Below are 15,872 nucleotides of genomic sequence, written 5' to 3' on the forward strand. Positions count from 1 at the left end.
GAAAACATCCCAGCCCAGTCCAGATCAAGTCCATAAATCCAATATTAGCCCATATTTTCTATATCAATTTATAAAATCCTCTTCAGACTCATGAAACACATGCATTGACACCATATGGAGAAGATCTCCGGCTATTGGGTAGAAAGTCTTTGGATCCAGTGTGTTGTAAGTTGGCAGGGGTCTCTCTGTGGCTTCTCTGGCTTCCGGTCTGGTTGCATCCATGTGTCTTGCATCCATGTGGCTTGTCTTGAGAGGTGTTTTCCGCCTCTAAGAGGAAGGACCAGAATTCTCAGGAGAAGGCCACACTCACACAGTAGTCTCATTGATTAACTCCAGATTGACAGCCTAGATTCCACCCCTACACTCTTAATCCTTAAATTGACACCAGATTGGGTGACTGCAACACAACTCTTTGAAGGTGGAGATGGGGAGAATGATTTAGTTAATGAGTAGAAAAATTAATCTGAGAGTAAGCTACAGAAATGGGCTCCAATGTTACTGCTTCCTAGGGTTCATACATTTTTATAGTCCCTTCTTCATTGTCTCAGTATTGGTCCGTGTGACCAGTAGAATACGACTAAAGTCCTGTTTTCTTTATGTGTCAACTTGCTTATTACAGTTCCCAGTTTTTCTTTTAAGCAGGAGTCTAGATGTTGCTAAGAAAATTAAATGTCAATAACAGTTTCTACACTCATAAGGTGATTTCTTAAACGCAATCTTTCTCTCTCTCAAGACAGTCTATAAGCAAATCTTTGAAGGTCTGCTACACAAGACTGAAAGTGTTGAAGAGCAAGTATGCCCCTTGAGTGCTGAGATGCTCCTGACTGAAGCCATGGTTTTTCCAATTTCATTTAAAAGTTGCATCTGGAATAGGGAAGACAGAAGAAAAATTGATTCACTTGAATTATGGTACTGTTATTGTTAGGTGCCATCAATTTGATTCTGATTCCTAGTGACACTATGCACAACAGAAGGAAACACTGGACCGTCTTCTCAAGTGTTCCAATGCCTGAGCCCATTGTTGTAGATGCCCTTTACCAAGCTTGGCATCCTTCTCTAGGGATTGGTCTCTCCTGACAACATGTAAAAGGAGGTAAAATGAAGTCTTTTCTCTAAAGAGCATTTTGGCTGTATCTTCCACGACAGACTTCTCTGTCCTTTTGGCACCTATGAGATTTTCAATACTCTTTTCCAGCACCACAATTCAAATGAATCGATTCTTCGTGGGTCCTCCTTATTCAATGTCCAACTTTCATATGCCTATGAAGTGATTGTGGATACAGTGAAAAATGTTTAAAGTGTCATGGTTTGACAGAAGAACAAGCAAAACTATTTTTGAAGAAGTACAGCCAGAATGCTCCTTAGAAGCAGGGAGCGCGGGACTTTGCCTCACATATTTTGGGTGTGTTGTGGAAGAGATCAGAAATGGGAAAAGGACCTCACACTTGCTCGAGGGGAGGGTCATCACAAAAGAGAAAGACTGCCAAGGAGATGAACTAACACAGTGGCTGCCACAGGAGGTCAAACGTGACAAAGGCTGCCAGAATGGCACAAGTCGGGCAGTGATGTGCCCGGTGTGCCTAGGGATGCGGTGACTTGGAACTGACCTAATATAACAACAGGTGTCTTAGACAATGACAGATTTCCTCTCTGCCAGTTGTGGAAACAGAAGTCTGTGATCAGGGGGTTTGCAGGACCAGGCTTCCTCTGAAGGTTCCAGGGAGAAAGTCAGTTTGCCTTTCCTAGTGTCTCATGACTCGTTCCTTGGCTTGTGCTAATCTCCATTTACACATGCCCTTTCCCCTGTGTGTCCTTGCACTTGCATTTTCTTTCTCTTTTTAAAAAAGAACATCAGTACTTGGATTAAAAAAAAAAACCCAAAAGCCTCACTCCAAATCCTGTATGAGATCCTCTTTTAGACTCTTACCTACTTACATATACAAAGATTTTTTTAAAAATGAAATTCTCTTCACAGAGTCCAGGGATTAGGATTCTGACATATATATTTTTAGAGATACTCTCCAACGCACTATAGAAAGAAAGCATGGGTTTTTCTACAGGTTGTAATTTCAAGAGCTTGTTTGGTTTTTATTTTAATTGTAGTGTTTCCAGCTGGGTAAAACCATGGAGTTGTTCATGAAGCAATGTAAGTAAGCACAAGGGTGATGAAAAAGAGCTTACATCTTTAGAGAATTTTCCTCACACATTCCATATATTTAATGAAGGGGATTTTAAAAAATCATCCATAATTCACTTAAATATGATAAATAAGTCATAAATTGGAGAGAAAAGCTCTCAGAGTAAAGTGAAATAGATACAGTGTGAAATTATTATACCAAAAAAATCCCTCCTGAATCTTCTTGTTAACATGTAGGAAGGAATTCTTTCTTTTCACTTAATGTAAGAATCTACACATAAGGAAAAAATCAAAATCATGGATGAAAAGGTACATGCCATTGTATATATTTAATCCAAGAAAACTCAGCCATCTCACATATCATAGAAGGGAATTCTTGAAGGGAAAAGTGAGCTTGTGATAACATAATGATAAGTGTTAATATATTTGATACAATCTGCAGATTCAAAAATATATACATTAAAAAATAAATGTGTAATTGTGAATTGTATATATTTCACAAAACACTCATTACATTTTCTCAGACCGTTTTTTCAACACTGTGAAATGGGTCTAATTATCACTATTTATGAAAAACCAAACCAAAAGATGCACCCTGCCATCAAGTCAATTCTGACTCACAGTGATCCTGTAGCAGAGTAGAACCACTCCATAGAGCTTCTGAGACCAGAAGGAAAGTCTGAATTGCTACACACAGACTTGTGAAGGAAATAGTTTGATCGGAGGGCAGTATTTTCAGTATTACAAACACAAGTAACTACTAGGAGTTTCATCGTCCTTGTGTTATGGTGTGGTGAAATAAGGATTCCAGATAGGTCTTTCAGAAACACTTTCCTTTTCTAGGATTCAGATTATTCAACTACTATCTTCAGAGGCCTTAGGATTTTGGCAATGATTGGATTATAATTACCAACTTAAGATGAAGATCAATAAGGCATGTCTTAGGGCTGCTTGTGCATGACTCAGGTGCAAGAAGCATGAGGCCAGATAAAAAGAGTATTAATTACCAGGTAACACATACTTTGCCATACATTTTTGCTAACGGAATGCAGTAAAACCTTATTACAATAAATCCTAATGGACTTGGGGGGGGGGGCAGGCTTTAAATGCCATTTTATAGTGTCCCAATTGCACTGAGTCCCAAGGTAGGTCAGAAGGAGTTTAACAGCCTTCCAACATACAAAGGCTTTCCTGGTATATAAATTGCTCAAAGGAAAATTTTCACATATTTTCTGTTCACTATATTATTACATTATTTTGTCCTCTCTAGCTCATATTATAAAGTAAAATTTATATTATTTTAATTTCCTTTTAGTTTATTAATGCTCCCCTTTTTAGCATTAGTATTGTCTTTTTTTTGAAACACATACACACAAACAAACAACAGGAGTGTGAATGGCACCAGCATAAGCTCCAGTCATCTAAAAAGACAGAACCAAAACCTAAGACAAGTAAAAAGTGACAGAACTAATTGTGTCAGAAACCTATAAACGAGCCAAAGGATTGTGGCAACAAAGTGAATACTGAATCAAGAAGAAAGTCAGATTTTTTAAAAAAAAATCATTTTATTGGGGGTTAGTACAACTCTTATCACAATTCATATGTACATTGTGTCAAGCACATTTGTACATTTGTTGCCCTCATCATCCTCAAAACATTTGATTTCTTCTTGAGCCCTTGGTATCAGCTGAGAGTCACATTTTAAAAGGTAGGAATAATTTGATTTTCTATTCATCTGCATACCCACTCCTTCGTGGCAAAGCATCTTAAAGATGTAGTAGATGCACTCCCAGAAAATATTCCAGGAAAATGCCAAAATTTAAAATGTATGTTGTATCTAGAGCCTGATCGCTGGCTCCTGACAAAACATGGTATTTTTAATTAATGAATTATTCTGTATGTCTGATTTAACTTCATTAGGGTCTGCCTGACAGATTGAAGCAAGTCATTCATCTTGTTGAGGCCTGTCTTAAGAGTCATGAACGGCTGGGAGTCCATGAGCAGCACAATGAATATAATGGCCTATAGCCACTTGTGGCTAAAATATGCCATTAATGTGCCTTAAGACCAAAATAGATGTCAGAAAAGACTCGGAACCTTGCTACTGAACATAGAATAATTAAAACTAATGAAAGAAAGGATAAAGTAAGAGCATAAAATTTCAAAGAGCAGCTAGAGAACACAAAGAAAAATATTATGACAAAATATGCAAAAAACTGGAGTTAGACATTCAAAATGAGAGAATGTGCTCAGAATTTGTCAGGTTGAAAGAACTGAAGGAAAAAATTCAATCTTCAAGTTGTGATATTAAAAGCAAAATATTAAAAATGCAGAACATATGGAAATATGATAGAATGAATGCACAATGTACCCAAAACAACAGATCAATGTTAACCCATTTAAAGTAGTATAGTATGAAGAACCAATATTGAAAACTACTGTATAAGTCTAGGTACATTAGAGAAACAAATCCACAGTAAATCATGTATGAGGGAAAGTTTTATATGAAGTGCACATCAAGAAAACATCCCAACCGAGTGCTGCCCAAGCCCACAAGTCCAACATTAACCCATATATCAGACACCAATTTAAAAAGTCCTCCTCCCTCTCACAAAACACACACTATGATGCCAACTACAGGAGGAAAGCCGAATCAGTAAGTGTGTAAGGATCTCAGCGCTGGCAGGGGTCTCCACACAGGTGCTCCAGCACCCAGGGCTGCATCAGTTTAGGTCTATGCGGCTTCTCCTTGGGATATCTTGCAGGAAGTGAGCTTTGTCAGTTGAAGCAGGGAACCAGCTAAGAAAGCTGCACCCTGGTCCGACAATCACAAAGCAAGAGACCTGAGATTTTGAAAGGTGAGGCTCACAGCCATTTATATCTCTGCCCTTCAATTAACCCCACTTGTGTTTATCGGCCAGGTTGGCAAAATAAACTAACTACCTCAACTATGAACATTTAGAAGTTTTATACAAATAGCATATAATCCAACAATCCCATGACTTGACACACATCTTAAAGAAATAATAGTTGTGTAAAGAACAGATATATGTGATTACCATTGTTAATATCAGATGGATCTTCACTGAAAGGAGAGAATACTACAATATTTGTTTTTTATTGACTATGTAACTGTGTAAATCATAAAAAAACCTATGGTTACATTATATAATGATAATTCCAGAACACGAAATTGAACTCATACAAAACCTGTACATAGACAGGACTGAAGCAGTTCTTTAAACAGAAGAGGATGATAATTAAATGCAGACAAGTTGTGTGTCAGGATAGTATCTTTTCTTCATTCTTGTTCTATCCATACAATGAGCAAATAATACTAGAAACTGTACTATATTAGGAAAAAAGTACTTTCTGAAATCAAGGAAGATATGAGGTACTTGCTAGTAAATATCAAATTCCACTTGCTTCGATGTGGATTACAAATCAATGTGAAGAAACTAAAAATTTTCACACCTACAGTAATGTGTAGTGCTTACATGTTGGGCTATTAGACTCAAGGTCAATAATTCAAAACTACCAAGGTGCTCTGAGGAAGAATGATGAGTCTTTATTCCTATAAAGAGTTACAGTCTCAGAAACTCACAGGGGCTTTACTATCCTGTCAGATTTGGTCACTATGAGTTTGGAATTGACTTGATAGCATTGAGTTTGGTTTTGGGAGTTTTGAAACCAATAGGTAATTTCATGCTAAACAGAGAAAAGATTAATTTTGTCAATGATTTCATTTTTCTTGCATCTACAATCAACATTTATAGTAGCAGCAGTCAAGAAATCAAACAACATACCTTCCTCTGGGGGAAATCCCACCGACCTATCTCTGGGGAAAATTCTGCCTGCCTGCTCTCTGCAGCCTTAACAAGTGACTGTGGAAATCCTGCCACTTTCTTCTGTGGAAAATCCTGCCTGCATGGCTGGGGGATCTCCTATCCATTGTCTGTGATCCCACATGACTGAGGGAGCCTCCTCCCACTGGCATAGTGCTTCACACAGCCTAAGGCAGCTCAGCCAACACTCATCAATGCTCCACGCTACTGCGGGAAACTCTGCCTAACCTCTGCAGTGATCTTGTTGACTAGGGAAATTCCACCTACCATTAGTGGTGTTCTACACCAAAGCAGGCACACCACCTGCCTTCTTTGGCACTCCTGCTGCAGCATGGACCCAGCATGTGCTCTGTGGTTCCCCAAGCTGCTGTGGGATACACCACCATGGCTTCTTGTGAGATCATACAGTGCAGTACCATCCTCATGGGTCCCCAACCACCCAACCAGCATTCCCTGAGAGGACCATCCAACTTTCCATTCAAATAACAGAATACTGGTTGACTAGAGAAAGAATGAAGCCACAGGAGAATAAAGATATAAAAGTTAGCTGCAGGTAATTAGAAGAATTCCTACAAGTCTCCCAGAGAGAGCACTCTTTGACTCTCTGGAAAATGGCACCCGGCTCCTCTAAAACAATGCAATGCAAACAGCAAACAACCCCAATAACCTCAACTAAAAACAAGAGAAACAAAAGGAAATGTCAGAAGATGTCTTGAATCTAACAACATTCATAGAGGAAGACACTGATCTGCCACAGAAAGAAATTTTCAGAGTGTTGCTTGGAGTCATACAGGATATGAGGGAAATAATACAGAAAAGGATGAAATAATAGAGGAGATAAAGACAATACACCAAAGGGAAATACATGAACTAAGGGACGAGATAAGAAAAACCAATAGCAGACTCATGGACTTCGCCAACCAACTGGAGGAGACAGACAACCACACCAGTGCCCTAGAGGACAGCTATGCAGACTTTAACAAATGGGAACAAAAGTGTAAGAAGATCAACAAAGAAGCTGAAGAAAACTTAAGAGCTAGGTCTGATGCTATGAAGAGGAACAACATCAGAATAATGGAATTACTGGAGGAAGACACAACAAAGTCAACTGCAAAAATAGTGAGAGAATTCTTGGAGGAAAACTTCCCAAGCATAATGAATTAAAACCAGGCAGTCATTCAGAAGGCTGAAAGAACACCACCTAGACTGATTCTAAAGAAGAAGTCACCAAGGCACATAGGAGTTAAATGATCCAATTTGAGGAAAAGGAGAAAATCATGAGAGCAGCTAGGGTAAAACAGGCAATCACATATAAAGGTTCCTAAATAAAAATATGCTAAGACCTATCAGCAGACACTATGACGAAGAGGATAGAGTGGAGTAACATATTCCAAAAATTGACGAAAGATAGCACAAACCCAAGAATACTCGATCCCGCCAAAATTTCTATCAAGATAGATGGAGAAGAGTCTAACTATACAAGGAAAAACTCAAAGAATATATTAGAAGAAACCCAATCCTGAAAAAGATCCTTGAAACTCAGAATGGACAGAAGAACAGCACGAATGAAAGACTGCCAAGTAAAACAACCCCACCCAGAGGCAAACAAAGAGAAATTAGCCCCCAAGATACCATTGACTTAGGGATGGAAAGAAGACAATAATGAACCACACACACACGCACACACACACACACACGGACGCACACACATGCACAACACGCTAAGAAAGGGAGGTAGGAAAACACCCAACACGAAAGGTATAAGATGACATCACAGAGTCCACAGATGGATGTAATAACCCTGATATCAATGGACTGAACTCAGGCATTAAAAGACTGAGGCTAGCAGACTGGGTTAGAAAACACAACCTATCAATCTGCTGCTTACAGGAGACACATCTTAATATTACAGACAAAAATAGACTGAGAATAAAAGACTGGAGAAAAACATAACAAGCAACGAGCAATTCAAAAAAAGCAGAGGATGCAATCCTAATTTGTTTCAATTGACCTCAAAGGGGCAACCATAAAAAGGGATAAGGAAGGACATGCTATAAGGCTCAAGGGAATGATAGACAAAGAACCACTAAGTATTTTAAACATATATTCCAGGAATGAGAGACCAGCTGAATATGTCAATCAAATGCTACAAAAGAAGAAAAAAGAAATCACAGGCTCAATAGTTATAGTAGGTGATTTCAATACACCGTTCTCTGAGAAAGATAGATCACAGGGAAAGAAACTCAACAAGGAGGCTAGAGATCTAAACACTATAATTAGACAATTTGACCTGATAGATATTTACAGTTCTTCAACCAAATACAAAAAATTCACATTCATTTCAAGTCTCTATTACACATATTCCAGATAGAGCAAATGCTGGGGCATAAGTAGAATCTTCATAAATTTAAGTACATTGATATCATATAGACCTCTTTCTCTAACCACTATTTCATAAGGCTGGAAATCAACAAAAGGAAGATGAAGAAAACAAGAGCAAACAATTGGAGGATAAATAACTCCCTATTGCAAAAGGTGTGCATACTGACACAGATCAGAGATGAAATTAGGAAATTTCTAGGAGCCAATGAGAAGGAACAAGATGTAACAAAACTTATGGGACACAGCAAAAGCAGTTATCAGAAGAAATTTTATAGCAATGCATGCACACATGCAAACAGAACAGACACTTTGATAGATATGTTGGCACAAAAGTTACAGCAACTAGAGCAGAGTCACAAGGCAATCCTACTAATAGCAAAAGAAAAGAAATAATAATAATCAGGGTTGAGATTCAAGAGAGGGAAAAGAAGAAAGCTCGAAAACAATTAATGCTATAAAAATTGGGTCTTTGAAAGGATAAACAGAATTGACAGACCACTGGCAAACCTACCTAAAGAAAGAAAGGAACAAATTTCAATAGCAACGGTGAGGAATGAAAGAGGAGACATTACAACAGATGCTAATGAAAACAAAAGGACACAGTACTACAAAGGACTGTACTCCAATGAATTAAGCAACTTGGAAGACATGGACAAATTCCTGGAAAAACACTCTCTCCCTAGACTATCCCTGATGGACGTCAAGAATCTCAAAAGACCCGTAGTAATAGAAGGAACAGACAAGATTATCAAGGGATTACCAACAAAATAATCCTCTGGACCAGACAGCTTCACAGGATAATTCTATCAAGCATTCAGGGAAGAACTGACACCAATTCTACACAAACTCTTCCAGAACATAGAAAAAGACACCATATCCCTGAACTTCGTCTATGAAGCTAGTATAACTCTGATACCAAAACCAGGCAAGGATTCCACAAGAATGTAGAACTACAGACCAATGTCCCTAATGAATGTCGATGCAAAAATCCTTAAAAAATATTGGCCAATAGAATACAAAAGTATATAAAATGAATAATTCACCATGACCAAGTGGGATTGATACCAGGTATGCAGGGATGGTTCAACATATGAAAGACCATTAGTATCATTGACCACATTGAAATGAAAAACTATAAGAACCACATGATAATATTGATAGATTAGGAAAAAGCATTCGACAATATCCAGCACCAATCCCTGCTTAAGATAGTCAAGAAGATAGGAATGGAGAGAAAATTCCTCAATAAAATACAAGCTATATCTGAAAACCCCTCAGCCAACGTGGTAGTCAATGAAGAAGAGACAAAAATAATCCTACTGAAAAAGGAGACCAGACAATTATGCCCCTTGTTCCCACTCTTATTTAACATCGTATTGGAGATCTTAGGTAGCAGCATAAGGCAAAGAAAAGACATCAAAGGTATTAGCCTAGGAAAAGAAGAGGAGAAACCATTGTTTTTCACAGATGATATGATTTTATATATGGAAAATCCCAAAAGGGGCGTACTAAAAGCAATAGAGAAATATGACAGAGTGGCAGAATACAAGATAAACAAACAGAAGTCTATTGAACTGCTACACACATTGGACACACCATAGAAGAGATAAAAAAAGGTGGTACCCTTAACAATAGCGAAACACAAATGGAAATATCTAGGGATACACCTGACTAAAAAACAAAAAATGTATATGAGGAAAACTACAGAATACTATTACAAGAAACCAAGAGTGACTTCAACAAATGGAAGCATATACCATGCTCATGGATTGGAAGACTCAATATTGTAATGATGTCAGTTCTGCCCAAGACACTATATAAGTTAAATAAAATCCTGATACAATTACTCTTATCTTCAAAGAAATGGAAAAACTGATTACCAACTTCATATGGAGAGGGAATAGTTAGCAGAGAACTCCTCAAGAAGAAAGTCAGAGTGGGAGGGCTTGCTTTTCCTGAATTTAGCACATTATACAGCCACAGTGGTCAAAACTATATGCTATTATTATAATGACAGATACTCTGACCAAAGGAAAAGAACTGAAAACCCAGAAATAAAATCATCAGCATCCAGACAACTGATCTTTGATAACAGACCAAAAATATCAAATGAGAAGCAGAAGCCCTCTTCAAAAAGTGGTGCTGGAAAAAATGAATATTTATCTGCAGAAAAAGAACCAAGACCTTATTTCACTCCATGCACAAGAACAAACTCAAGGTGATTACAGGCCTCGAGGTAAAACCTCAAACTATCAGGGCCACCAATGAGGGAATTGGGACAAGCCTGAGAACTTTGGTGCAGGGAATACATAAGCTATCAGAAGCAGGAAAGGACACAAATACAGATGGGTGCCAAACTGACAAGTGGGAGATAATGAAGATGAAACAGCTGTGTACATCAAACGTATTCACCAAGAGAATATTAAGAAAGCCCATGGACTGGGAAAACATCTTTAGCAATGACACATCAGACAAAGGTCTTATTACTAAATTCTGTAATACTTTGCAAGCTTACAATAAAAAGCAAAACAAAAAAAAACTAATTGCACACTGAGGAGGTGGGCAAAGGACCTGAACAGAAGTTTCACAAGTGGAGAAATCTGAATGGCCAATAAACATATGAGAAAATGTTCTGATCATTAGCCATAAGAATAATGCATATTAAAACAACAATGAGATATCACCTAACACCCGCAAAGATAGCCCAATTAAAAAAGTCAGAAAATCAGAAAGTGTTGGAGGGACTGTGGTGAAATTGGAACTGTCATCCACTGCTGGTGGGACTATAGGTATGTACAGCCAGTATGGAAATCAATTCGGCGATATCTAAAACAAATGGAAATTGAGCTATCATACTACCCAGCAATCCCCCTACTGGGCATATACCCAGAAGAGACAAAAACAAACCACAGCCAGACATCCATGCTCCAATGGTCAGTGCGTCACAATTCACAATTGCAAGGACTTGGGAACAACCCAAGTTTCCATCAACAGATGCAGGGATTAAAAAACTGTGGTACATACATACAATGGAGTACTATGCATCCCTAAAGAGCAGTGATGAGCGCATGAAGCACATCACCGCATGAGAAGAACTGGAGTAAATTATGCTAAGTGAAGTAAGCCAAGCATCAAAGGGCAAGTACAACATGAGTCCACCGAGGGAAGCTTAAAAATGCAAAAGGGGCATAGGGAAAAAGCTACTGTATACAAATATTCTTGGGGTGAGGTCCAGGTAGTATGGCAGGGGCCAGACAAAATCCAGAGATACATAAGGTAGCCAACAAAAAGGAGGTGAGGGGGGAAGAAAAAAAGGAAAAATACATGGGTAGTGGGGGAATAGGGCACTAACCATTCAAGGGAAGGGTATTGTTTATATTTACACAGTGAGAGAGGGACCAGACTTCAACCTGGTGCTCCAAGACATAAATGCAACATACTGACATGAAGCAGGGAACCCACAGAGAGGTCTGAGAGGCTGCCCAACTACCTGGGTAGCCCTCCCGCCCTGCTGAAGAATTCACTTCAAAGGACACCTGTGAAGCTACAGCTCAGGTAGAGGGACATATCTGATCAGAGTACACAGGAACAAATGAAGGGTGAGGAAGAGAGAGTGGAACACATCCTGGCCCACTAAGCCCTGTAGATAATATTCCTGCTCAGAGCAGCCAATGCACAGAGAGGCCTATCGGGCCAGCCCCACTATGCGACATGATGTCCCTCACTGACCCATAGCACTATGAGGGACAACACTGGAGACACCGTGCGGGAATTGTGCCTGATCTGACCCCACTACATTGAGGCAAAACACTAAGAATGTGCAACAGAACAGCAAAGGGAACAGAGCAACGGAGTCCCTAGGAAATACCAAAAATAGACTTTGGGGCCAGGACATGGTACCCCATCAGGCTCCACTAGAAAACACTCCGAAAGGTCAGCAAACAGACCTTGAACTATTTACAGGCTTTTCTTTGTTGTTGTTATTGTTCTGTTTTCTTTTGTTGCTTTGTTTTGCTCTGTCTTAGTTTTTTTGTGCATATTATCTCTGCAGGTCTATCTAGATAAGATAGGTGGGATAAAAAATCGGGAGGAGAAAATGGGACCAATGTTTATGGGGGGACATGGGAGAGGGGGAGGCAGGGGAAAGGAAGTGGGTGTTAATACACCCAGGTACAAGGGAACAAGAAGTGATCCAAAATCGATGGCGAGGAGGGTGTGTAGGAGGCCTGGTAGGGCTTGATCAAGGGCAATGTAATTGAGAGGAATTACTGAAATCCAAATGAAGGATGAACATGATAGTGGGACAAGAGGAAAGTAAAAGGAAATAAAGAAAAGAACTAGGAGGCAAAAGGTATTTATAGTCTGAATATGGGTATATATTTATGTAAATATATTTATATATGGTGATGGGGAAATAGTTCTATGTGCATATATTTATAGGTTTAATATTAAGGTAGCAGATGGATATTGGGCCTTTACGCAAGTACTCCCTCAATTCAAGAACACTTTGTTCTGTTAAACTGGCATTCCATGATGCTCACCTTCCCAACATGATCGCTGAAGACAAAGTGGGTGCATAAGCAAATGTGGTGATGAAAGCTGATGGTGCCTGACTATCAAAAGATAGAGTATCTGGGGTCTTAAAGGCTCAAAAATAAACAAGTAGCCATCTAGCTCAGAAGCAACAAAGCCCACATGCAAGAAGCCCACCAGCCTGTGTGATTATGAGGTATTGATGGGATCAGGTATCAGGCATCAAAGGACAAAAAAATCATATCATTATAAATGAGGAGGAGTGAGGAGTGGAGATCCAAAGCCCATCCAAAGCCTACCTGTAGGCAACTGGACATCCCCTTACAGAAGGGTCATGGGTAGGGGATGAGCTAGTCAGAATACAGCATAGCACTGATGAAATATGTAACATTCCTCTAGTTCTTTAATGCTTCCTCCCCCCCCCCACTACCATGATCGCAATTCTACTTTACAAACCTGACTAGACCAGAGGATGTACACTGGTACAGATAAGAGCTAGAAACACAGGGAATCCAGGACAGATAAACCCCTCAGGACCAATAATGAGAGTAGTGATACCAGGAGGGGAAGGGGAAGGTCGGGGAGAAAGGGGGAACCAATCACAATGATCTACATATAACCCGCTCCTTGGGGGACAGAAAATGGAAAAGTCAGTGAAGGGAGACATCATATAGTGTAAGGTATGAAAAGATTTTTGATAGATTATCAAGGGTTTGTGAGAGAGGGAGGTTGGGGAAAGAGGGGAAAAAAAACAAGGAGCTGATACCAAGGGCTCAAGTAGAAAGAAAATGTTTTGAGATAGATGACAACAAATGTACAAATGTGCTTGACACAATGAATATATGTGTGAATTGTGATAAGAGTTGTATGAGCCCCCAGTAAAATGATTTTTTTTTAAAAAGAAATCAAACAGCATATTGCTTGTACAAATCTTTTTCAAAAGACCTCTATAGGGTGTTAAGGAAGGCTGGGGAAGAATTGATTAATTTGAATTATGATGGTGAGGAACATTGGAAATACCATGGACGACCAAAAACACAAACTATTTTGAAATAGGTACAGTCAGAATATTCTGCAAGAAGGAGAATAGGAAAACTTGGTCTCAGACACTTTGGGCAAGTTATCAGGAGAAACCTGTCCTTGGGGGGAAAAAAACCCAAATTGGTAAAATAGAGAGTGAATGAAAAATAGGCAGACCCTGAAGAGATGAGTTGACATAATCGCTTTAACAATGGACTCAACCCTAACAACCGTGCGAATGATGCAGGACTGGGCAGTGCTTTGGTCTCTTGTACACAGGGTTACTATGAGTCAGAATTGACACAACAGGACTTAGCTATAACCCCTAAATGTGAAAAATAGCATTTCTCACAATAGCAAAGGCTAAAAACCACCCCACTGTCCGCAAACTTATAAATGGGTAAAGAAACTATAGTGCATATATACAATGAAATACTGAAAGTATTAAATATTAAAGGATAACTATGAATTTGTGCTGACCTAGGAAAAAGTTCAAGGCACATCAAAAGAATTAGCCAAAAACAAAGCTCCAGGAATTGATGGAATCCCAATTGAAATATTTCAACAAGCTAATTAAGTACTGGAAATACTCACCTGTGTCAGGAAATTTAGAAGGCAACATCTCAGCCAATAGACTGCAAGAGATCTATATTTGTACCCATTTCAAAGAAAGGTGACCCAACAAAATGTCCAAATTATAGAACAATGTCATTGATAAAATTTTCCTGAAGATCATCCCACAGCATGGTTAAAGCAGTGCACTGACAGAGAGCTACCAGAGATTAAGAATCAATCCTGAAGTTGACATAGAACAAGGGATATCATTGCTGGTGTCAGATGGCTCTTAGCTGAACACAGAGAATACCTGAGTGATGTTTACCTGTATTTTATTGCCTATGCCAAGGCATTAAATTGTGTGGATCATAACAAAACTGGGAATTCCTGTACACTTCATGGTGCTCATGTGAAACCTGTATAAGGACCCAGAAGCAGTTATGTGACCATAGCAAGGTATGCTGCATGTTTTAGAAATCAGGAAAGGTATGCCTCAGGGTTGTGTCCTCTCATCATACTTATTCAATTTATACACTGACAAAATAATCAGAGGAACTGCATAATATGAAGAAGAATGTGGAATCAGTATAGAGGAAGGCTTATTAACAGTCTGAGATATGCAGACAACACTACCTTGCTTGCTGAAAGAGAGGGTGATGTTAGTCACTTGCTAATGAAAATCAAGGACTGTAACCTTCAGTACAGATTATAACTCAAAACAAAGAAGACAAAAATCTTCACAACAGGATCAGTAACTGACATAATAGTAAACTCAGAAAAAGATTGAAGCTGTCCAGAATTTTGTCTTGCTTAGAACCACATTCAATGCTCACGAAAGTTGCAGTCAGGAGATGAAATGATGCATTGCATTAGTTAAATCTGCTTCACAAGATTTCTTTGACTAGTTTAAAAGAAAGGAGGTTACTTTCAGGACTAAAGTGCGCCTGACCCAGGGCATGGCATTTTTCATCGCCTCATATGCATGTGAAAGTAGACATTGAATAAGGAAGGCCAAAGGAAAATCGATGCTTTAAATTCTGGTGCTGATCAATACTGTGGAAAATACCTTAGACTGCCAGAAGTTCTGTCTGGGAAGAAGTGTAGCAGCATGCTCCTTAGAAGCAAGAATGGTGAGCCTTTGTTTCAGGCACGTAGGAAATGTTATCAGGAGAGCCCATGTGTGGTAAAGTAGAGGGGCAACAAAAAAAGAGGAGGATCTTTGACGTGGTGAATTTACACAGTGGCTTCATCAATGGGCTCAAACATAAGAACAATTGCAATGATGGTACAGGGCTGGGCAGTGCTTTGCTCAGTTATATATAAGGTCACTATGAGTTGGAACCAACTTGATGGCACTTTGATGGCAGCTCCCAACAATATGAATCTGTGCAACACCTCAT

Source organism: Tenrec ecaudatus, chromosome 1, assembly GCF_050624435.1.
Source record: "Tenrec ecaudatus isolate mTenEca1 chromosome 1, mTenEca1.hap1, whole genome shotgun sequence".
Lineage (NCBI taxonomy): Eukaryota > Metazoa > Chordata > Mammalia > Afrosoricida > Tenrecidae > Tenrec > Tenrec ecaudatus.